At 38.9% G+C, this 26,451-nt stretch overlaps 1 pseudogene; it reads left to right on the top strand.

Annotated features, from left to right (window-relative positions):
- Nucleotides 1-10,468: 10,468 nt before the first annotated feature.
- The window catches only part of LOC129501202 (cytokine receptor-like factor 3), a 38,951-nt pseudogene continuing 22,968 nt past the window's right edge, over nt 10,469-26,451 (top strand).

Below are 26,451 nucleotides of genomic sequence, written 5' to 3'. Positions count from 1 at the left end.
GTTCAGCATCATATCACCATTTGGCAGGAGCCTATTTGTTTGCAGATGATCTTGTAGAAGAAATGAGACCTTTAATGAGCAAAACTCCAGATTCAAAAATAAGACTCTGGGCAGCCCTGGTGGCCCAGTGGTTTAGTGCCACCTTTGGCCCGGGGTGTGATCCTGGAGACCCAGGATCAAGTCCCGTGTTGGGCTCCCTGCGTGGAGCCTGCTTCTGCCTCTGCCTGTCTCTCTCTCTCTCTCTCTCTCTCTCTCTCTCTCTCTCTGTGTCTGTCATGAATAAGTAAATAAAATCTTAAAAAAAAATAAGACTCTTGGTTTTGAGTTCCAGCTCTGTTTTTTCTCTAGCTTTGTGATTGTGGACAAAACACTTTTCTGATTCATTGTGTATCTGAAAATGCATAATCCTGCCCCATCCATTTTACAGGATGGGTATGAGGACCAGGCAGCATATTATATGTGAAAGTGCTTAATAAACTGTAAGAGACTTTAAAATTGTGACATGTTCCACCCTATAGTTATTCTCATAGAGTTTAGCAAAGGAAGAAGTAATGTACTTAGCATCTTCTGTGACTAGGGCACTGGTTTTAAGCTTAGTGTCTGACTTCTTGAAGAGTCAGTGCCTGAGGAAAGTGCTAATGGACACAGCTGTTCTCCTATTCTTTGTCATTCACACTTAAATGCACCGCAAGAGCAGAAATTCCTTTACCACTAACCTAAGCAAATCAGGAAAACAGCCAATACTGCATTGCAGACTGTAGCTCCATTTCCCTACATAAAAAAAAAAAAATAAAAAAAAAAAAAAAAAACAAAAAACATCAAGCTTGCTGTAGGAATTTCAGGGACATTTAATGCTTGGTTTGAGATTTGGGCTTTGTTCCTGGTGTGTGTGTGAGTGTGTGAGTGTGTGTGTGTGTGTGTGTGCGCGCGCGCATTCTTCATTCTTTTGATTTTAAGTGGAATCTGCTAGGTGCTGCTGATATTTGTGATGTGACAAAATAATGATTCACTGCACAGAACTGGGGTGTCCTGGCAACAATTTGCAGGAGAAATAAATAGAAGAGCAATCACAAGTATTATCTTCCCAGCCCAGCATGATGTGATATAAAACAAAGAATTTTACTGTAGGGAGGAAGTGTCCCTCTAGAGTGGGAAAAGTGCAATCTTTGTGGATTTTCAGTTAGAAACTTTGTAGATGGGCTTCCAAAGTTCAGGTGCCCTCCTTTCAGAGAACCTCAGACCCCTCCAACTTTCTAAGGGCAGAGGTCTAATGGAACCACAGTGACTTTTTTTTTTGTTTTGTTTTTCACTCTTTGAAACGTAAGAGAGTAGTCCTCATAGCTAGATAATTTTAAATGCCTCTCTTGGTGCCCCTTCCTGGTCTCCTGACCCATTTTTCTATGTCTTGACTTTGCAAAATGAGTAGCAGAAATCAGACTATTAATATATTTGAACAGCATGTGGTTGAACCACTATATGGAAAGTGCATGTTGGCATTTCTTCACTTAATGTTGCAGAGAAAGTACTTAAAACAAATAAAAGTATTAACTGCTGGCTGTGTGCCAAGCGCTGTGCTAAGTGCTTTAAAAATATTATCTTACATAATTCTCACATCAACTCCAGAGAATAAATACTGAATTTTTGCATTTAGAACAAAATGTGATCTTGGAGATGAATGCTAGGGCTTGGATAAGAAAGTGCTTTTACTAATCCAGATGCCACCTCCACCTCCCTCCCCTGCACCACCATGAACTATCTATTGAATACTACAATAGATGGCATGCCCAGTGTCCCTTTTATTCCATTTCATGTCATATTTTCCCTCATCAAACTTTTTCTTTGGAAATGGTCTCTATCAACTCGTGTAAGCTAATAGCCACTGAACTCACTTGTCCAAAGTACTTACATTTCCAGACTCATTTTCCCTAGAGATGGAAATCCACTGTGGGTGCCCAATCCATAAACCAGATTAGAGTGTGGCTGTTGTGGTTGAAATGAAGATGGGAATCATGTGGTGGCTGAGAAATGAGAAAGGGATTATTTTATTTTATTTAGATTTTATTTATTTGAGAGAGAGAGTTTCTCTCTCTCTCTCTCTCTCTCTCTCTCTCTCTCTCTCTCTCCCTCCTTCCCTCAAAGTTGGACAACAGAATCAAGCCAAAACAATGAAGAGTGTAGATACATGAAGAATCTGAAGTGGAAAGTAAAGAAATTAGGGAACATTTTGCTTGGATTTGACCATCTTCTCAGTGACGTTGCAGCTAAGATTACCCACTGAGCAGTAGCAGGTAGGAGTGAGGAAGATAATGGAAATCCTGAACTCCCTTGCTGTGGGGAGTGTGAGAACTCTTAATTGAAATTCTCTTTAGCAGTTTAAGGAGAGAAAGATGAAAAGGCATAGGAAATGTGGAATGTAATCTGAGTTATTAATACGGAGCTTTATTTGACCAAGGGATCTTGATAGTTGTCATATCTTTATCAAGATTTTGTAACTAAATACTCAGATATGCTAAAAATCCATTCTGGTTGGTGCATTATAATAATGCCATGAAGCAGGATCTGAAATGCTTCCAGCAACACTCTGATGTGGACCCTCAAATCTTTCCTGGAAAGGGGCAGAGTATGATACTTAGATGAACACACACACATACACACACAGATACTGACTGACTACTGCTTTAAGTAATTGTTGTGGTAATGGAAAGAGTAAAGATGGAAAGCACGATTTCTATTTCTGATAGATGTAGAGTCTTCTTGGGCAGGGCTTATGGAAAATAATTTGAGCATTCAGGGCTAGCCATAAAAGCCAATCATGATGTCAAAGAAAATGGAATAAATATCTAAGAGCTAAGCATTTGCACATAATGTAGCTCTCATGGGCTGGCAGTAATCATAGAGGCTTGCTAGAGTTTGGATTAATAAAGAACTATTTAAATTTTCACAATTAAGTATTAATGTTCTTTGCACCCAGAATACATAATTTAAATATTTTTTAATTCTCTGAAGAAATAGAGATAGGAAAGTCTACAATCTGACACCTGAGGAGTCATTTAAGTTAATTTATTATACATGAAGCTTGTATTATTTTAAGTTAAAATGCACTTGTTTATTACATTTGCCTTTTGATAAATCAGGCATTGGTGTATTTCGTAAAATTATGGGTCCTTTTTCTGTGCATTGTTAACTGGCCTATACCCAGTAATTATTGCAGATTTTCTTTCTCTATTTAATTAGGTGATTTGATTTGTACTTTATATAATTACAGTATTTGTCTCCTTCTTTCTTTGAGGCAAAATTGTAATCATTAGTTCTACTACCTGAGGCTGCTAAATGAATATTTACTAAAATTAAAAAATAAGCCACTGAAAAGGGTATAATTGTATCTGAACCAGAAAATTTCCATTTCACATCCATCATCTTAACTTCATTGTGGCTGCTGAACTCAAAATGAAAAGGTACAAAAGCCCCAGGGGAATAGAGAACAGTAACATCATTACATCTCTGCAGAAACTAAGTCCCTAAGAACTCAGTGCAAAAAGCATTCCCCTCCTTCCACATAGTCTACACCTCCTAGCTTGGTCACAGGCAAGATCAGAAGGCACAGAAGAATGGTAGTAACTTAAACCAAAAGAAAAATTTCTTTAAGTGGAGAATGAGAGAGAAAGCTGTTATATGTCTCGATGAGATATATCCATTGAAAATAAAACCCCAACTAACAGAAATCTTGATGTTAGTTACATTCTGATTAGCCTTACCAGGTAAGACGGTTAACTTTCTGTTGCTGCCTAGCTTTTTTTTTTTTTTTTTTTAATGGATATTCCTGCAAAAGTTTCTGGAATTGTGATTAACATTTAAACTGGCAGACTTTGAATCGAGCAGATTACCCTCCATAATGTGAGAGGCTCTGCTTTATGCAATCAGTGGAAGGCCTTGTAGAACAAAGATAGATTGACCTCCCCTGAGCAAGAAGGAATTCTATCTGCAGGCAGTTTTTGGACTCAGATTGTAACTCTTCTGCTGGGTGTCCTGTCTGCTGAGTAACCTACAAATTGTGGACCTACCACATGGCCATGATTGTGTAAGACAAAGCCTTAGAATAAATCACACACCACACACACACACACACACATGCACACAAGCAAATATATATGCACATATACATTCTGTCAATTCTGTTTGTCTTAAGAACTCTAACTAGTGTACCAGATTCAACATTTGTATTATTACTATTATTATTTTTATTTTAATCAGAAAATATTTCCATTTGAACTGTTTTGAGCAAGAGAGAGGACATGGTATATTTGCAGAGACTTGAAACTGAAAACTGGTTCTAATCTATATTATCTGGATCAGTCACTACTCGTCTCTCAGGAACCTCAGTTTCCTATTCTACAAGATGATGGAGGTAGGCCGGGACTGAAGTTCTTGCCAATGTGCTATCGAATATGTGACACTCTTATTTATGCGTTAACCACTACCATATGTTTTTTTTTTCAGTGATACACCGCTTTCCTTTTAATGAACAATAGTAAATTACTGCCCACCTAGTCTAAAGCAATATACAACCTTTATTACCATTCATTACAATGCGTGGAGAAAAAAGTGGACACTATGCAAACCTTACCTTGCTGGGTCTCTTTGTAGCATTGGAAACTGCTGTCACTCCTTTGTTAAAGGGCTCTTCCGCTCCCTTGCTTTCAGCAACATATTTGCCTTTGTTTCTGCCCCAGGCAGAGGCAACAAGTGGAAAAATATTTACTATAAGCATATCAAAAGTTTGAATTCCCTGATAAGGGATACAAGCAAAGCAGTAAAATCTCACTGCAACAAAAAATAGGAACTGAAAATTGTCAAATAAGGATATTCAGTGGCTGGTAAATATTGGAAAAATATTCACTTTAGAATTATCAAATAGAAATTATAATAATGTGATGGAGTTTTTCACCCATAAAATTAGCAAGGGTCTCTCTTATTTTAATTCTGTACCTGATATGAAGGTACAGTGAGCCTGATGGGCGGGGGGTGATATAAATTGGAACAGGACTTTTAGAAGGCAATTTGGCAATGTGCATCAAGAGACTTATAATATCCAAGACCAAAAATTCACTTCTAGGTACCTTCCTTGTGCATTATACATAAATCAGGGGTGGGGGAGGGGAGTTCTGTGTAGAGAGGAGCTTATTACAACATTATGTAAAATAACAGAAAAAGGAAATAATAGTCAATAATAAAGAAATGAATAATTAAATTACAGTACAATCACCTGATTTTAAAAATCAAGCAACTATTGAAAATTACTCTTATAAAGAGTCTTTAATAACATTAGAAAACATTTACATTATAATGTTAAATGGAAAAAAAAAAACAGGATACAAAGCTATGTTTAAAATAATTCTCCCTAGAAGACATTTGCTCCACTGTCCTGTAGGCCCAGAGGCCCCAGATCTGGTGACAACTCCCTGGGTCTTTCCTCAACCCGAAAAGGAAGTGAGTTCAAAGGATATGGCTGGCAAGTAGAGGATGACTTTTGTGAGTGTTTTTGACTCACTGGTGAACTATGCAGTGGGCTTGAAGCATTATGCCACATGGGCTAAGCATCCAAGCCTGATGGCAAAGCCTGACTGTTATTATTTTTCTGATCTTAGGTTTGTCACTTCAACATTTTTAGCTTCAGCTTTCTCTTACACGAAAGGGGGATATTAATAATATATCTCCCACATAAGACAATTATTAGAAGTAAATGAAATAATTATGTAAATCACATCATAACGCCTGGCACACTATAAATGCTTAATAATTTCTGGTTAATTGTATGCTGTGAATGCTGTGAAGGTTTGCTTGATGAAATAAAACATATGTTCCAATGTATTCCATTAATTAATTAAGACTAAATTAATTAATACTTAATGAATTTAATACTCATGTGGAAATCTAACTACTTCTTAACATATTCCAATGGGCACCATTTCTGGTCAATTAGCTATAGATATGGTCACCACTCATGGGACTGTTGAACACAGGGAAAGAACTCACTGAGATAATGTATTTCATGTACTTACCAGAGCGCTTGGCACACGGTAAAAAATCAATAAAATGCTAGCTTTTAAAAATTAAGAGCATAATCTCCATCTATAATTCTAGTTATATGAAGGATTTCTTCATCAATCAGTTGACGAATCAACTTATATTGATTGATTACTATGATCCAGAAATTGTGTTGGTCCAACATGGATTCACACATTCACATCTACAAGAGCCGACAAGGCAGAAGTATGTGCCAAGGGCTCAGAGACATAGCCCTCTTTGTGCCTCATGGAATTGATTTTCCTCTAAATATATCACACTTGTTTTCTTCCTGCCATTGTTCCAAAAGGGGCGTAATTTCTATCTGAGGGGCTAGAAAGAGAGAGTTTGGCAGAAGAATGAAAACAACCAAGGCAGTTGAAAAAGGATAAATATGACTCGGGTAATATGACAGTGATTTCTTCTCAAATTTGGGAGAAAAGAGTAACTAAGAACAGCAGAATTTTCTCATTCGTATTTCATTTAAAATGCCACTGTGTGTTTCCTGAAATGTTAATGACAAAATTAGCTCCATGTGGTCTGAAAAAGAAAGCATCCATGAGCTTGAGCAGGGAAGCACCACCAATGGAATACTCCCAGTGTGTGTTCCAGATTGAAGCAGAGACACAGAGATCTGGAAGTGAGAGTAAAATGCAAAGGGTTATACTACAAACAGTAGTGTTTAGGAAACATTATCAAGCACGTGGGAGAATGGAAATGCTTAATGTGAAGATGGAGGAAGTGGGAATAAACACGAGCATGTTGCTACTACTAACATCCAACACCACCGTGAGCTCCAGCATCTCACTGTGCCCAAGTGATTGTACATACTTAATGCACATAGACGCAAATGCAGACAGAGCTCTTTAGGAAGGGAAGGCCATGAATGTCAACTCATCTCCCATCATTAGGATGGAAAAAAAGGAAATGATCCCTGGTTTTAAAAATAATTAACAACAGTTCTCAGAGAATGTTCACCAACATTATTACATTGATACTTGCTCCGGCTATATGCATGTTAGAAAGAGGAAACACTGGCACTTTCTACAGAAGCACAAGGTAGGGCGGAAAGAGCTGACAAACAGCTTGGCCTTTAAGGGGTGAACTTCAGGCTCCCCTCTCCTTGTACCAGAAACAAGAGAGATTTAGGGCCAAAAAGTAAATGATGCTAAATACTGACTTAACTAAATATATTCAGATCACACAAAACAAGATTGTATTGTTAGAATAAAATCTCAGCAAAAATCTTTCTACACAATCACTGATCTCTGGCTGGTGTGAATCCTTCAAAAACTACTCACCTGGGAACTGACCTTTGTCAGAGCATGTAACATATAGTCCTTCTTAGGGGATCTTGGGATTGTCATCATCTCTACTCCTCCACAGACCTTCTGTAGCATGAGCTAACTTAGCTGTACATCCTCCATTGCTTTCTTGAATGTGCCCAGGATCCCCTGGGGACCTCGTTAAAAGCAGATCCTAACTCTAGTTCTGGAGTGGGGACCTGGGGTTCTGCATTTCTAACACACTCTCAGGTGCTGCTGGTGCTGCTGCTCTGTGGACCACACCTTTATTAGCAAGGATGTAGACCGTCCAGGCTTACTCTCTTCATGTACTTTCTCTCCCTTGGATACTTCACTTGTTCATGGCAGCAGGTTTTCTGTTTAGAGACAACAATAGAGTTAGTGTCCATTTTATAGGGCATAACCATCACAAAAAAATAAGAATCAACTGTAATTTCATTTATGTCTGCAATTTGAGCTTTTCTGTTCTATATGTCTTGTCTTTTGTGATCCTATTTTTCCTCCATTGCTTTTGTTTACACTAAGTGAATATTTTATAATGTCGCATTGTCATTTCTTTTTAAAGTTATTTTTATAGGGATTGCTCTGCGGTTTACCATTTACATCCTAATTGATCCAAATCACCTTAGGATTTATACTCAGAAGGGCACCCTTACCTTTTAACCACATTCACCTGGAAATTTGCCTCAGTTGGGCAGACTAAGAAATGCTGAGATCCAAGAGTAAAGTGTTCTGTCTGTGCGCTAGGGGAGTAGGAGTCCTGTGTTCTTGGTTGTAGTAATCCAGAGTGGAGCATTTGCCTTGCTGAGCTGGGAGGAATCTGTTGATTCAAATACTATACACTATTACTTCTCTTACTGACTTCTCAGAGATTCTTCTGAATTGATGTTTATTTGCTTTCTGCCATTAGGACCATTTTACAGAGACTCTTAAATAGTTGACTTTTTATAGTTTTTTCCAGTTTCACTAGGGAGCAGGACAGTGAAGCTCCCCACAGTGTTATGCTGGAAGTTGATTTTCCTTTTCTATTTTCATGCATTAATTATTTATAGAAATGATAATAATATAACTATTACAGTGGTCAATATTTATTGAGGACTTATTATAGTGCATTTACTAGTCCAGTTCATTTATTCACATTGTTATCATCAAAATAACCCTGCAAAATATTATACATATGTACAAACATGTGTACATATATCTGCATGTATGCGTATATTTATATATTATTGCTATTACCATGACCTAATGGTAGTAGAAATGCAAATTCATTGAGATGTACTTGACAAACTACGGAGTACAGATTTTTAAAGCAAAAAATAAAATAAATAAAATAAAAAAATAAATAAAAATAGGGATGGGCATACAAGGAGACAGCTTTCTTCTGTATTTAGCCAGAAAAAAGTCCTAAGTTACCGTATTCAGTTACTTGAAATATGGCCTTTTCCTTACATTATTAATCTTCATGAAATCCTTCAGGAAGTGACAGTTGCAGCCAAGCATTTAAAATTCCTGAAAATGCCAGCCAAAGTTGTGCTCAACATCCCATCTCTGCCATTACGATTGTTTTGCCAGCTGCTTATTGCAATCTTTCTTGACTTCTACGTGAACTGCTAAGTTTTAAGATCAGAGAACAGTTGGGAATAATTCAAATACAGCTCAATCTTTCTCCAGGGGCCGAGCAATGGTATTCTCATCATAGATTCATAGGTGGACTCAGTGAGCACAAATATGCAAACTATTTTTATAAAACAGGGGCTTATTTTTAAGCAGTGAGGAGTTGCAAATCTCAGCTTGGAGGAAACATTTATCCTGAATATGTTATGTGATCACACAGAGGCACTCATCTGGCTTAGTTGCTCCAAGCACTTTCCACCTGAGATCCGCTGAACCCTACCGGGTTTAAAGGGTAGATGATGATTTGCAAGTATTGGCTCAGGAAAGGAGCAGGAGCAGTGGAAGCTGGGAATAGCAACCTAGTCAACCTTGGAAATAGAGAGAGGAAAGACAGGAAGGCATGACTAATCAGAGGCTGAAATCAAAGGGGAGGGATAATTGCTCCTAGAATTATAGAACGAAGATATATTTCAGAAGAGCATGAGGGAAAGATGGGAAGCCAGGCCCTAATCAAAGTGAGGTCTCTGACTATAGCTAAACCAAAGGTGTAAGCAAAGGAGGTGCAAGGCCTGAAGGGCAATGCTAAGTGAGCCTAAGTGAGAGTTTTCTCAGGCTTGGAGGTAGCACTAGGGTATTGGAAAGAACAAGCTAAAATAAGAAGAGATGCCTAGATTTCAGTCCTGGCTTGCAGGTTCATTTATTTTTGCAGTGCATAATTTGTGAGCACCTACTGGGTGACAGCACTCTTCTAAGCATAGGGAGATAATGATGGCCAAAACAGGACGCCCCTTTTTTTTCATTCCTAGATTGGGGGTTGAAAGAAAGAAGAGAACAACATAAATAAGAGGGGAAAGTATATAGATGGTAGTAAGTGCTATATTTAGAAGAAGAACAGAATAAAAGGATGCAGAATTAGGGTGGAGGCGTAATCAGAGAAATGACATAATCTTATTTGCATTATTAAAAACCCAATCTCATTGCTATGTGGAACATGGCTCATAGATAAAGGTGCCAAGAAGAAGACCAGTTAAGGTTCATTACAGAGACCAGGTGAGAAGCAGCACTGATATGTTTTAGTGGGTAGGTATAGTTTATGGTGGATGAGTGTACTGTGCATTGTGTAGGGTAGCTGTGAATGGGGAGCAGAAGTCCTCTGAGGTATATTTGGAGATAGAAGCTACAGGGCTTAGTTGTTTGATTGGATGTAGGGATAAAGGAAAACGAGTGAACAAGGATAGTGCCCTGGTTTTTAACCCTTCAGTGGATGGAGAAGATGGTGGTGTCGTTGACTAGGATAGAAATTACTAGTTCAGTTTATTTCTAGAGCAGTGGTACTTGCTCAAAGTGGCACCATTCCATAGCTGGCAATGTTACAGACATAAGGACAATTAAATAATTTCAATCAAGTCCTTTTATTTTTATCCTCCAGAAATTAATTAATAATGCTGGTAGACTAACTCAGGTGGTAGGCACTACATATGAAAATGTATATTTTAGCTTGGGCTATCCAGGAAGCAGAGTCTGGGTCAGAGTTTTCACCAGAAGACAAAGACAGCACTTGGGCTAGACGGCTCACAATGCTAAGACAGCAGTCTGTGGAGGATGCAGAGGTAACGCCAATGTTGAGGCTTCATGCCACTATCAACCTTGCCATATTAAGATAGTCATTATAACCTTGTTGCATTATACTCTCCATTTCCTTTCCCCTAATATAATTGCAAATGAAGCTACATTTTCATAGAATTGCTTTGGATTTCTTTTTGGTCAAATAAGGCAAGTCTCAGCAGCTTAAGTTAGTTTAACTTCCCTTCACAAGTTAGATGAGCACTTAATGAAAAAAAAACATGGCGATTTCTTTCCAATTACCGGAACATCCTTAATGATCTGGAGATTAGCTATAGATCAGAATTATAATCGAGGGAGGAAAAAATGAGATTGCATTGGAAATTCTCTCAAAATTAACCTGAGATTACTTTTTAAAAAATGCAAGCTCAGGGTAAATCACTTAGGGTAGAAAAATAAGCTTCAATTATTAGATAAGAAAGGACTAGGCAATTATGGGTAAATGACCTGAGGAGTAAATGGAACTCTAGAGTAAATATGAGTCAGCAATACTCAGTGTCAAGTAGAAGCATGATGCTAAGAGCTTAAACCAAAAGGGGAACTCTAGGAACCGGGAAAATTAGTAAGATTAGATATCCAACTTAGACCCTAGAAATTTGGGATATAGTGCTATTCTAAGAGAAGGGCAAGAGGGGCCTATCTACAGGATCCTCAAGTCAGGAGATCTAGTTCTGTCTCAACTTTCTTACTAATCTATAAAAACTTGGCAATTCACTTCATTTCTTTAAGCCTTAGGTTGTTCATCTGTAACATAAGCGTGATTATAATGCTGAACCTATCTTCATTGCTCTAAGGAAGGCTTTTTGAAATAAGTAAAAAGGGCGACAAAATATAATAAATGCACTTCTAATGGCACTTATAGGAAGCATTATTAAAGAAGAAAAATTGAAATATGTAGGACATTAGCAAATGCAATATAACCAGAAAGACTGTCTAATGTGTGAGACCCACTACAAAATGAAATGCCAGGCCCTTTTTCCAAAATATATTAAGAATTTTGAGATAGAGGGCAGCCCAGGTGGCTCAGCGGTTTAGCACCACATTCAGCCCCGGGCATGATTCTGGAAACCAGGTTCCCTGCATGGAGCCTGCTTCTCCCTCTCTGCCTCTCTGCCCCTCTTTCTCTCTGTGTGTCTCTCATAAATAAATAAAATTAAAAAAAAAAACTCATTATTTAAAAAAAAAAAGATTTTTGAGATAGCAATAGCAGAAAGGGGACCAAGCATGGGGACCCTCTAAGCATGAGGCCAGGGATACTGCATACATTGCATGTCCACAAAGCTGAACCTGAAGGAAGGGAAGAGGTATGTTCTGTTCTATATGTTCCAGTGGGGTAGAACCTATACATTATTGCTTCAACAGTTGTGTTACAGTATAAAGTGTAATTTCTCTCCTGGTAGGTTATTGTGACTTTTAACTGCATAGCCCCCTTTGGGGTCAGGTTTTTGAAAGCAATGGCAGGATCTAGTAAGGTGTTGGGAGTCCTGATTCTGACTACCAGAGAAGAAAAATCTCAGGGTGTATATGTCAACTACCTTAAATATTTGAAAGGCTGCCATAAGAAAAAAGACAAAATAATCTTCATTATTCTAAAGAGTATAACTATGATCAAATGTATCAAAGAATATTTTATCAAGCTCAACATATGAATGCCCTTTCTAGCAAAGAAAAAGAATGGATGTAATCACGTCTCAGGCACTAAAAGCTTTCAAACAGAGGTAAAAAACCATTTGCCAGAAATGTTGCAGATGGAGTTCCTCTAAGAGATGGGGTTTGGAACACTTGACCTCTAACTTTAATATTCTGTCTTTCTAGCCTAGCTTGAGAAGGAACCACTAGAAAGCTGAAGAATAGAAAAGAATATGAAGGTTTGAGGAGATGGAGAATCAAAGGAGAGAAACTTCCTCTGTTTCCTACAAGGGTGAGGACAGGGAGTACAGAAATGTTTTTAAATATCTAAATTGAGAATACCAATGTGAACTTACTCAAAGTACTTCTCCATCTCAATTACAAATATAGAATGAGATAAAACCAGATCTAAAAGGAACACCCAAAATTATCTAATGTAGATTGCTAAAATGCAGTTGTGAAAGACGTAAGAATGGTGGCTATCTCTAGAAAAGACATGGACTGGGAAGTCATGAGATATGTCTAGGATGCTTGGAAATATTGTACATCTTGACCTGGATGGTGTTCGTACAAGAGCATGCCCATAAAAAATCAAGATGTGCACCTATTAGTGTACTTTGTACAATTACTGCATGCTATGCCTTAACTTTAAAAAATTTTTTAAATTATTAAAATCTCTGGGATAAGGGCTAGAATCTCCATGTTTCATAAGTTCTCTGGGTAATTCTTATGCACACTGAAGTTTGAGAGCCATTTCAATGTACAGATTAGCAAAATAAAGCACAGGGAAGTTCATTGATTTTCCCAAAGCTACTCTACTGGTTAATGGAGCTCTCAAAACCAGAACTTCTAGAAATTAAACTAAATAATCTTCAAAATAAACCTTGGGAGTAGGCATCCTCATGCCCAAGTCTAGTGACTGATTCAAGACAATACAACAGGTTAAGAGCAGGTTGAGACCAAAGAGAATTGAAAAGGGATATTCGCCTAAAACTTTAAGGGTCTAAAAAGTCAGCTCAAGACATTTCAACCTCATTTTCTGGATAGTTTGAAGTCATGAAGGTTTATACAGGAAACAGGGTAAGATAAGGAATAAATGTCTGTGAAAAGAGTAGATTGCATTAGATTTCCAAGAGCGCAGAGCAGCAAGAAGACTAGTCCTAAATCAGGACAGGAACAGTATGAACGCAGAGAAATGTGCAACTATTAGAGGAAATCTAGAGATAGAATCAGGGGTACTTAGCAATAATAGCAATGATTAGTAATATTTACTATACATCCATTTTATCATTTGACTCTATCAATAGTTCCATGAAATGGCAACTATTATTGCCCATATTTTGCAAATATGGAAAATGAAGTAAAGTAAGAGCATAAATAGCATATCAAGGTCACAAAGAGTAAGTGGCAAACCTAGATTTTAAACCTTGATCTGTTTGGTTCCAACTATTACATTATAATAAGAAGAAAGAAAAGAAGAAAGTCAAACATGGCACAATCTGGGTGACAGTTAACTGATATTATCATTAAAAGACACAGGTCATACTAAAGAAAGAACAGATTTGATAGTAAATAGGTAAGTTCAAATCTATTCACTTTGACTATGAGGGTCATTAATTTCTAATATCCTCCTACATTAGCATATGTTCCAATATTACTGAACAAAGGAGAAAGGGGCAAAGCAGTGCTTTAGTAACACTGAGATTTTAAAACCAGCTTTTACAATACTTCTGCAAATAGGTAGGCTTATTAAAATATATCTAGCTACAAAATTCTGCTAAAATGTTAATATTCCTTCTACAAAGAAGTTATAGGTATTATTATATGCTTCCACTTCTTAATTATATATTTCACACCCATTTTCACCTCAGAAAGACCTGCTAAACTACTTCTATTTGGAGCATGGACTTGAGAATGTGATGCTATTACATTGGTTGCAAGTCAATGCACCTGACCAAAATTAGGAAGCTACTACAGTGTTATGGACTGAATTGTGTCCCCTTTAAAATTCATATGTTGAAGTCCTAACCTCCAGTACCTCAGAATATTTGGAGATAGGGTTTTTAAAGAAAGAAAGTTAAAATAAATTCATTAGCATGGGCCCTAATCCAATATGCCTGGCACCCTTACAACAAGAGGAAATCAGAGCACTGACAGACAAAAGTGAAGACACAGAGAGAAGATGGACATCTGCAAGCCAAAAAGAGAGGCTCTAGGAAACACCAACCTACTGACACCTTGATCTCGGACTTCTAACCTCCAAAACTATAAGAAAATAAATTTCTGTTGTTTAACCCAAGTCTGCAGTACTTTGTCATGATAGCCTTAGCAAACTAAAATGCTAAAATCTAGGACTCACAATTACAGTTGGCTAACATTGCAAATGATTTGTGTGGCACTGCTATGAAGTGGCTGGTTTGTACAGACCTTGGCCAAGTTACCCTGGGGTTTTTTGCCTATTAAAATAACCATCTGCTAATCTCACTATCAGCATATTCTCATTGTTCCCATCAAAGCGGCTGCTTGTACAGAATGAGCACAACTCTGAATCTGAGAAGCACCCTTCACACACTACTCTTGTGATGCCGCCCAAGGTACAGTTCTGCTGTTGTATCACCTCCACTGATCTATCCTCCATATCAAAGTGGCAAGGATATACTGCATTTTCTCATACTGGCTTCCTGTGATCTCTTTTTTTTTTTATAAATAATCTGAGTAGAAAAAAGCCTTATTGGCTGAGGAGGCCTTATCCTAAAAAAGTAATGTTGAGCAGCACAATATGTGGAACTGGGAAAATCAGTGGGAACTTTGGAAGGCACCTGATTCCATGACTTGGCCAACAAAATATCAGAATGGTTCTAGATTTATCATACAATTGACAGAAAACAGAAAGACTTTCTAAAATGTCAAGGGTGATACTAAAGGACAAAATTTAATGAATTTAAAAGTAACTAATTAATTAAAAGTAATTTTCCATGGCTAAAATTTGCAGCACAATGTTAAATAGCAGTGGTTAATAACAGTGGACATCCCCATATAGGCAGAAAGCTTTCAGTCTTTCTTCCTTAAATACATTAGCTCTGGATTTTCCACAGATGCCCAGCCAACCATTTGATTAGTAAGTTTTCCAGTCTACTTTTACAAAGGTTGTATTTCTTTCCACGTGTGATAACCAAAAACTCTGTTCCTTTAGCTTGTTTTCAGCTGGTATTTTGAAAGAGATTTCCTTGAATCCTAGAAGCTTTAAAAAAAAATATATCTTCCACTCTTTGCAGATTGTCTCTATCCTGAGACCATTTACAGCTCTGCCTTAGCCTTAATTTCCTGCTTGCATGAGCTTAGAGCTCAGCCAAAGATGGCAGCTCAGGGTTTTCACAGATCTCTTCTGAGCATGCATCAAGTCCTAGGCATGTGTGTGTCTTTATAAATTGTCAAGTATACATGGGAGCATTTAAATGCCCTGATTTCTAAGAAAAAAAAAATCTCTCCTCATGTTTGATTATTGTATGTCTCAACCATAATCTATTGTCACAGGTGGCTATAGGTTTTCTATGTGCCTTTAATGTTTTCAGGCAATGCCCACTGCTTTGCTATCCTGAGTGAATTCCAAGTCAGGCAAAACAGAAACAAATCCCTCGTGGGACACCTGGGTGGAAGTGTCTGCTTTCATCTCAGGTCATGATCTCAGGGTCCTGGGATGAGCCCCACATTGAGCCCCTCATCAGTCTCACTGTCTGTTTCTCTCTCTCCCTCTGCCCTGCCTCCCTGTTCATGCTTGCACTTTAGCACCCTCTCTCAAATAAATAAGTAAAATCTTAAAAAAAAAAAAAAAAGAAAAAGAAACAATCCTTTGTGCCAAATCTTTCAGGTAGCCCCCATACAGCTTAGAACAAACCATCATTTGCATCAATCACTCTCTTCTAAGTTATTTTAAAGAAGCCATAAAAACATCGTCTTCAGGAATCTCAGTCAGTGACAATTCCTGATTTTTCTCCCCTAATAGGATATCTAAATCGATTCATCATATGGCAAAAATATGACTTTACTGAGCTTTAATGATTTTACATTCAAAAAGCCTACTCTACTTCCTGTATATCCATATGTCCCCAGTGATGTTGCCTAAACTATATTGTCTTTGTACTTATTCTCTGCTCATGTTCTTATTCCTCTTCTCACAATGATAGCTTAAGAATTCAGTGCATTATATCCTTATTAAAATACAAGCAAGGCTTTATTTTCAACTTATCTCATCCCATTCCTACAGATCTTTACAGAGGTGACAATCCTTATTTTCAAGACTAATGAATAGGGATAGTTCCTGAAAGAAAACCAAGTTTCTACCTATTCAGCTCTGTTTCCAAGCATTTTTTTTTTCACTGTAATTTGGAGAAATATATCCACAGAGCAAGGTAGATCCAGATTTCTCATCTTGGTCCCCAATCTCCCTTTGTGATTCTCTATGTTGGCACCTTTCCAAGGATCACACTGAGACCTTTTACCTGGTTTATGATGTGCTTATGGCTATATTTTTTAATGAGCTTAGCCATGGGGGCCTCCCAGAGAATGAAGATCTCATTTAGTGGATAAATTGCTCCCTGCTTTAAGGACTCATGAAAAAATTTCCCTTCTGCCAGTTTTCTCCTCACTTCACTTCACCTAATTTGTTCTGCAAAAAGTTTATGTGCAAATAGTATGTCCAAATCACCATAGGGGAGGGGCAGTACACAGACTTGGAATAATAGAGAATTAATCTAATTGTTGAACTGTTAAAGTGGCCATGACCACCTAAGGCAAGAAGATTGGTTTAGTAACCACTGTGACTAGAGATCAACTGACAAATAACCTTATGAAAGAGAAAAAAGTAACATTGATTTATTTCTGTTGCATCAGTACAGGAAAAAGAAATACCACAGAGTGGGATTAGTACTTAAACAGGTAGTTTGGTTTGCCAATATGAGCATATGTGCCAACCTGCAGAAGATATTTTTAGGGACTGGAGCTTCCATATTTCTAGTGAATTCTAGAGTCAAAGTTTAATGGCATTATAAAATTTTTATGGGGGTGCCTGAATGGGTCAGTCAATTAAGCATCTGACTCTTGATATCAGCTCAGTTCATGATCTCAGGATCATAAGATTGAGACCCACATGGGGCTCTCCACTGGGTGTAAAGCCTGCTTAAGATTCTCTCTCCCTCTACCCCTCCCTCATTCTTTCTCTTTAAAAAAAAATTATATACTGTTCATATCTATCCATGCAGGTGTGACCTAGTAAGGTTAGCTAAAACTGAAAACAACCTCAGTACAACTTCCACCCATGGGTTTCAATACCACCTTCTTGCAGGAAACATACCACTTTCAGAGCTTCCACACCGAAAAATATAAATCCCTAGATCAAACATCAGCTCCTAAAATGTTAGAATGTCTGCGTATCTCAGCACTCTCTATTATTCCTCTTATCAAAATAATGGAAGTCCTGTGTATTGTGAGAGAAATGATCTAGAGGCATGGAGGACAAAGGCAGCCTGAATTCCTGGCCTTCAAGTATATCAAATATGTAGAGGTGACACACCAGCATGCTTACATACTGACCCCACCTTACATAATGACCCCAGAAATGGGCCATTGAACTTGCCTCTGGGAAGGATGAATTGCCCCAAAGGCGGGCTCACTTGTAACCTTCAGGGGAAAGCATACAAAGCAAAGAGGACAAACTGCTTTCCAGTTACACTAGCAGCCTGAACTTCTTCCTCACCCTCCCTCTTCCCTGCCTTGGTGACCCTGTAATGGATGTGGTTTATAATAGGCATAATGCCTTAGGTAATTGTCATTTTGATTAAGCTATAAACCTACCCATTTGTGAGAAGGAAATAGTCAGCCTTTCAAATCCTGTGGAGAGAACAGACCACAGGGCAGGCCAATTTAGTTTAAATAATTTAGAAATACCCAGTGAGAAGATTACCCCCCTAAATACTTAAGACCCTGAAGGGACAAGTCATTCCAGTTGTTCAATGTTTTCTCTCTGGGAGAATTGCCATCAGGATAATTGCTGACTCATCTGTAGTTCTGTTTCAAGCCCTTGAGTCTCAGAATTTAGGCTCTGGGCACAATGATAGGAGTGGAAAGCAAGGTAGCCAGGATTATTCTTCTTGTCTCTTGTCTCTATAGAGGCAGATCCCTTGTCTGAGAAAACTATGCTTCCTCTGAAATGTGGATTTCTAATATGTTAAGTGTGTAAATATCTAGCAAACTCACCAAATGAGAGCTTATAAAATATCAAATGCAGTGCAATTATTAGTTGGCTAATTAATATTTATTTAAGGAAGGTTATGTTATGCCAAATGTAGCTAGATACAAAGAATTATAAGATACTGTCGCTACTTTCAAAAGCAGGCCTATCAGATCAATGACCCAGACTGATGAATAACTTGAAATACAGCTAAAAAAGGTGATGTGTAGCTGACAAATTGAGATTTAAGCCGATCTGTGATTAAATGCAAAAATTGGAATGAATAAATGAAAGAAGTCTCCTCATAGTGGGAAAAATTAGGGCTAAGAACTGTCACATACCCCTCCTCCTTTCCAAAGCCTGACACATGGAGTATAGCCACAGAGCAACAACCTAAAAGGAAAAAAATAATATATTTGAGCAAGTACCTGTTCCCTCAAATACAGTTTGAGATCAAATATGCTCAGTACTGGTGCCAAGGTAGGCTTCCTACCTCTCAGATTAGAGATAACCGGGTCTTCAGTTCAGACCTGGCCTCACTTCAGGACAGAGAGGATGGGATTCTTCTGGCAACCACCACCCAAGGGTGTTTCCTGCAATAAAAAAGAATAAACACCATTCCCGAGTACAAGAAATAAAAGAGTTCCCAACTGTGAGCAGAGTAGCTACACCCATAATAAAATATCACTTCTTATGGAGAGAGGATAGCAAAGATGTATTAGAAAGAGAACCCAATAAACACTGTGAACCAACATAGTATTCAAAAATATTACGGTAGGAGATCCCCGCCCCCCCCCTTGTTCTTCTGCATACTCTCTCACCATTAAGGTTAAATCATGAAGCTCCTTAAGCGGAGAAAGATAAAAGTATTTACCAGAGGTCGGCAAACAGATTGGAATCTCAAAGCTGACATCTTTGCAACTACAATTTCAAAACCCAGAAATCTTAAAAATCTGAACATTAAACTTAAAAACCTGGTAACCTTATGAAAAAGAAAAGAGACACCTCAGGGCAGCAGAAATAAACACAGCAGGATTGGTGCCCCTGAGACCGCATACCCTGGTCTACCTAAGATGAGAGTGTATGCCAGCCTGAGAAATTAATGGAAGAAATTTGGAGTGACTGAAGGCTCGATCATTTTTCTGGCACATTCCAGAGTCTAAGTTAATTTGTCATTATAAGTTTTATTTGCTGCTCATATCCCTTTGTTTGTACCTGTGGAGAGAATGAATTTGTGTATTGACTCAATATATGAGAGACTGTATTTGTTTGTTTGTTTGTTTATTCTACCTGTAGTCATTTGTAGGGAGAACTCAGTATATAAGAAAAGTGACTTTCCAAAAAAGAAATGTAAATAGGAGCCCTCTGGCAAGGGAAATAAAAGTCAGGGGAGACAGGATAGGGAAGGACAGAGAGGACAGTTGTAACTTGCTCACCACTGTTAAGCTGAAACCCAGGGCAAAGAGTACTGCTGATGGTTTTAAAAACAAATTAGGGGACCCCAGAGTACTGGCACTCACTCCTCAATCCTTCTAATGAAGACTGGGGAGCTTTGTAGTTCTCCTAGACAATCTCTGACTAGCATGTTCCTATCTATATGGAGGAAAAGAAAGAAGGGATGAGACTACACAGAGAGAAGGTCATTGATGATGCCCTAGAGTTTCCTTAGCAACCTGGATTGGGGATCAGGAAATCCCTGCTTGCACCCAGTCAGTACCTGGAAGATAGCCGAAATGGGACCCACAGGCTGGCAGGGGGAAGCAATTTATGGGAGCCACACCCGAGTCAAGAGCCAAGTGGAAAAGCTTCTTATCTTGATGAAGTCCCAATAGTTCATTTTTGCTTTTGTTTCTTTTGCTTTCGTGGATGTATCTTGCAAGAAGTTACTGTGGCCAAGTTCAAAAAGGGTGTTGCCTGTGTTCTCCTCTAGGATTTTGATGGAATCTTGTCTCACATTTAGATCTTTCATCCATTTTGAGTTTACCTTTGTGTATGGTGCAAGAGAGTGGTCTAGTTTCATTCTTCTGCATGTGGAGGTCCAGTTTTCCCAGCACCATTTATTGAAGAGACTGTCTTTTTTCCAGTGAATAGTCTTTCCTCCTTTGTCAAATATTAGTTGGCCATAAAGTTGAGCGTCCACTTCCAGATTCTCTATTCTGTTCCATTGATCTCTGTGTCTGTTTTTGTGCCAGCACCACACTGTCTTGATGACCACAGCTTTGTGGTACAACCTGAAGTCTGGCATTGTGATGCCCTCAGCTATGCTTTTCTTTTTTAATATTCCCCTGGCTATGCGGGGTCTTTTCTGATTCCACACAAATCTTAAAATAAATTGTTCCAACTCTCTGAAGAAAGTCCACGGTATTTTGATAGGGATTGCATTAAACGTGTAAATTGCCCAGGGTAACATTGACATTTTCACGACATTAATTCTTCCAATCCATGAGCATGGAATATTTTTCCATCTCTTTGTGTCTTCCTCAATTTCTTTCCTCAAGTGTTCTGTAGTTTTTAGGGTATAGATCCTTTCCTCTTTGGTTAAGTTTATTCTTAGTATCTTATGCTTTTCAGTGCAATTGTAAATGGGATTGACTCCTTAATTTCTCTTTCTTCAGTCTCATTGTTAGTGTATAGAAATGCCACTGACTTCTGGGCATTGATTTTGTATCCTGCCATACTGCCAAATTGCTGTATGAGTTCTAGTAATCAAGATAAGAAGCTTTTGCATAGCAAAAGATACAGTCAACAAAACTAAAAGACAACCTACAGAATGGGAGAAGATATTTGCAAATGACCTATCAGATAAAGGGCTAGTTTCCAAGATCTATAAAGAACTTAGTAAACTCAACAGCAAAGAAACAAACAATCCAATCATGAAATGGGCAAAAGACATGAAGAGAAATCTCACAGAGGAAGACATAGACATGGCCAACATGCACATGAGAAAATGCTCTACATCACTGGCCATCAGGGAAATACAAATCAAAACCACAATGAGATACCACCTCACACCAGTGAGAATGGGGAAAATTAACGAGGCAGGAAACCCCAAATGTTGGAGAGGATGCGGAGAAAAGGGAACCCTCTTGCACTGTTGGTGGGAATGTGAACTGGTACAGCCACTCTGGAAAACTCTGTGGAGGTTCCTCAAAGAGTTAAAAATAGATCTGCCCTAAGACCCAGCAATTGCACGGCTGGGGATTTGCCCCAAAGATACAGATGCAATGAAATGCCGGGACACCTGCACCCCGATGTTTCTAGCAGCCATGTCCACAATAGCCAAATTGTGGAAGGAGCCTCGGTGTCCATCGAAAGATGAATGGATAAAGAAGCTGTGGTCTATGTATACAATGGAGTATTACTCAGCCATTAGAAACGACAAATACCCACCATTTGCTTCGACGTGGATGGAACTGGAGGGTATTATGCTGAGTGAAGTAAGTCAATCAGAGAAGGACAAACATTTTATGCTCTCATTCATTTGGGGAATATAAAAAATAGTGAAAGGGAATAAAGGGGAAAGCAGAAAAAATGAGTGGGAAATATCAGAAAGGGCGACAGAACCTGAGAGATTCCTAACTCTGGGAAACAAACTAGGGGTGGTGGAAGGGGAGTTGGGGGGGTGATTGGGTGATGGGCACTGAGGGGGGCACTTGATGGGATGAGCACTGGGTGTTATTCTATATGTTGGCAAATTGAACACCAATAAAAAATAAATATATATATTTAAAAAAAAAAAAGAGCCAAGTGGACAATGACACAGAGACTGTAGCCACAGCTAGAGCTGAGGTGAAGCAAGGTAGCTACTGGGGATGGGGCTCAGGGCCTTAAACGTACCAAGAGTGTAGACTGCATAATTCACCAACTAGACTTCAGCAGCTGCTAGCAGGACACTGAATACTGCCCAAGCCAGAGGCTATCAGGCCAGAAACCAGCCAAGACCTGGGGCTGAACCAATCTTGCATGTGGACTAGTCACCATTCCAACCAATGTGGAAGAGATGTATAGAGTTTCCCCTATAGCCAGACATGACTGGGTATGTAGAATGAGAAGGGAGTAACCTCTAGTCCCAGTGCTATGCTCTGGTTAGCTCAGATAGGCCTACCACAGGAGGCTAGCTGTGCACAGTGCTTCCACGCCTTATTTCAGTGCCATCATTTTGGTAGCTTGAAATCAGCCCTAATGGGATTATTTACACTACGGAAATTGAAATCCTAAAAATCAGGATTTTTTTTCTCCAAAGGGAGCTGATTGTTAACCTTTTACCAGCATACCACTGCCCAGTCCTTATACCTCCCCACCCTACTGCCAGGTAGAAGGAGTAACAAGTTTCATTCCTTATAACTGGAGGATTAGCACGCACATGGAAGAAGGGCTGTTTAAAGTGAACTTGGGGGATCCCTGGGTGGCGCAGCAGTTTGGCGCCTGCCTTTGGCCCAGGGCGTGATCCTGGAGACCCGGGATCAAATCCCACGTCGGGCTCCCGGTGCATGGAGCCTGCTTCTCCCTCTGCCTGTGTCTCTGCCTCTCTCTCTCTCTCTCTCTCTCTCTCTCTCTCTGTGACTATCATAAATAAATAAAAATTTTAAAAAAATAAAATAAAGTGAACTTGGTAAAGAAGAGGACACAAGTTTTTTCTATGTAGGATATAGATTATCCTGGGAGATAAGGAGGAGCTAGATTTTAGAGAACTCTAAATGCCACCACAAAGAGACTAGCCTTTATCCCTTAATCATTAAGAAAACTTGGAGTTTTGTGGAAAAGAATGGCATCATAAAATGGCATGGAAAAAAATACTTTTTGGGATACACCAGATTAGATGGAGTAGTGGGTAAAAAAAGAATATTTTTAAGAATCTCAATAATAAACGCTATTAAATGATCCAAGAGTGAATGGATGATGGATGAACAGGAGACTAAGCAAATAGAAAAATAGGTGAAAAAAAGTACAGAGTTGTATTAATCAACCCCTAATGACCCATTTCATTTACATATATGCCATATATCCTTGTTTTCTTACTGAGATCACTTCGTAGGTCAGATTTCAAGTCAAATTGCTTCAAACCCCTAGCTTCAAGCAGATGATCAACCTCCATCAAAGTCACCTGGGTGCTTGTTATAATGCAGATTCCTGGGTTCCAGTTCAGACCTGTTAAATCTGGTGGGGACTAGGAGTCTGTGTTTTAACGGTCGCTCCTGGGTGATTTTCATGCACAGTAAATTTGGGATCAGTTTTCTCAATGTAGTCATTTTGTGGTCTGGTACTTCGAATGCATTCTGATATTCAACTGAGATTGCTGGAGTGGGAGGGGGCTGTGGAGTCTAACTGCATAATACATATGGTAAATGTAAGTTTAAAATATGGGCTTTCACCTTATTCACTTCATTGGCCACAGATGGCAAGTTTAAAATCATCTCTTTCAGGGAGTTTCTCAATTTTTCCTCTTTCCAGTTCATAGACTTCTTCCTTCAGGCTTTGGGTGTATGAATCAGTTCTTAATTGTCTGAATTATTACCACTCCAACCCTATGCTGGCTATTTTCTGCTTATCCCTTCATCCATGATGCCACAGGGAAGTGACCTTCTCTGGGCCTTAGGAGGAAGATGCTTCGGACAGCTGGCTCCAAATCTGGATTTGAGTCTGGCTCTGATACGTACTAGTTTCATGACCTCCTGCTAGTCAGTTTCCAGCCTCACTTTCCTCAAGTATGAAATGAAAAGGAAAAAAAAAAAAATCTTTAGGAGGATAAAATTGAGACTACTCTGTTCAAGAAACTCTAAGCTCCCATTTTTCTCATTTTCTGTGGATCCAGATCACAAATTCTGTCCTGGCAGTCACCTTTATTGACAAAGAAGAGTCCACCAACCATTTCCCAGGAACTGAATTTAGTCTACTGAGCTCAGGTGGTCATTTTATCAGCATTCCCTCAGTCTGCTCTCCGTGTGCCCCTCCATACTTGGGGGAAGGCTCTTCTTACAGCCCTTCTCTCACTAGCTCCCCCAAGGGCCTCTCAGTCTCTTGTCAGTTTTCCTTACCCCTTTCCAATCTGGCACCTTTGGCATATCTGACCTGGTCCAGATGTCTCTCAGCTCCAGAAGAGATGTTCATGCTCTGACAGCCCCCATCTGGATCCAGAGATGCTCTAACACATCTCTCACAACTATGAAAACATCTTGCACCTTACATTCCCACATTCCCACTCCCATTTGAGACCATAGGGACTTTCCAGGGCAGAAATTTTGTTTTATTTTTTTCTCCATAGGAGTCTTCCTGATAGCATTCCCCCTTTCCCCATCAGCTCTACCCCGTTCCACACCTTACTGCAATGATTCACAAGTGTTCTCATCCAAGACAGTGACCCACATCATGTTCTTCCATTTCTCTGATTAGAAGAAATTAGCCCCTCAGGGCTCTGCTTTTTGTTCTATTCATGTCTCTCAGGTGTGAACATTCATATCAGTTTCACAGCATCGTCCATCTGGTGTACTCATAATACCCTTGGAAATATCTGAAAGAAGCCAGTGAAGGAACATGGCACATTTTCTGGTACATTGATTTTATCTGAAGACTTGGGAAATAAGGGAATATATGAGAAAGAAGTAACACAAAGTTATAAAATAATTTAAATAACATTTTAATTTAAATATACCTGATTATATGTTGATTTATGTATCATTCAAGATCCAAGCAGGAAATAAATGATGTGATTAAGTGGTGAAGATGAGCAGAGTCTAATAAAGGACTATTTTCAGATGAATGGGTAGAATTAAGAGAAACCAACAAGGGGCAGTGAATCATCCTAACAGCAGGGATACGTTCTCACCCTAGGACCAGAAGGAGCCTGGGATAATCTGCACCTGTAAGAAAGAACCCCCAAATGAAGCTGGGACATTTCTTAGCAAGGATGCACTGAAGGTATAGCCCAGCAGGCAGAGAGCCAAGTAAATAAGTAACCTGACTTCCTATCCCTCTGTACTCTGACATATCATCAACCTTTGGCTGAATCCAACCATAAGCTGGAGGGCAAGGGTGCCATCAGTAGAGGGTGGCTATGGGAGCCCAGAGCAAGGAAGAGGAGGGTAATAAGTGAATCTGGAGGAGCAAATAATATACAGCCCGGAGCAGAACGCAAAAGTTACACCAATTTTAAAGCTTGAAGAATGAAACTTGAAATAAAATTTGAGCCTGAGAAAAACCTGCTTTGGCTCCTCACTATGTTCAGAAAGAAATTCTAAGCCCTGCTGCTTACTGGAGGCCTGACAAAGAGTTGAAGAGGAAGGCTTAACAAAATGGTTTTCAGTGGTTACACAAAATGAATGTAGTAGCAATAGCTTCATACTAATCACAGACCTGTCAGAGAATTTTAGGCCATTCAGTGCCTCAGAGTTACATACAAAGTGCCCACTGGTCTGCCCCACTATATTCCCTATGTCCATCATCATCTGTAAGTTATGACAAGACAAGACAGCTCCCAGATGTTCCGTAGAGTCTATTCTAGAGTGTTGTTCCTTCATTTCAAAAGAGGGTCTCTGACAAATTCATTTGAGAAACCTTAGCTGCTACATTTCTAGTTTGAAGATTCACAAAGCAGATCAAAATTCTAAAGCTTCTAAGAACTTCCAGTGTGGTCAAAATACTATTTTAGGCTTTAGAGCCAGATTACCTAGGTTTTGACCTAATCTCTAATTCACCAGCTGTGAAGTTTGATTTCTCCGCACATGAAACAGAGACACTTATTGTACTTACCTCATAGGATCATGGTGAAAATAAAATAAGAAAACTTTCCAAGTGTATCTTGATAAAGTATTCAAACATGGCAGCTGGTGGCAGTAGTAGTAACATTAGTATTTTTATGATTATCACTACCCGTTTAATTTAACCCAGAGATTCCCAAAGGAACCTGAGCTAATTGAGTTTATACTCTTATATATGTTAAGACCATATAGGGTTAGTGTTCTGTGCTGAGACATGATACTTAGGAAATCCCAT

Source organism: Nyctereutes procyonoides, unplaced genomic scaffold (assembly GCF_905146905.1).
Source record: "Nyctereutes procyonoides isolate TBG_1078 unplaced genomic scaffold, NYPRO_anot_genome, whole genome shotgun sequence".
Taxonomy (NCBI): domain Eukaryota; kingdom Metazoa; phylum Chordata; class Mammalia; order Carnivora; family Canidae; genus Nyctereutes; species Nyctereutes procyonoides.
The sequence above is the reverse complement of the archived record's forward strand: the minus strand, read 5'-3'. Positions and strand labels throughout refer to the sequence as shown.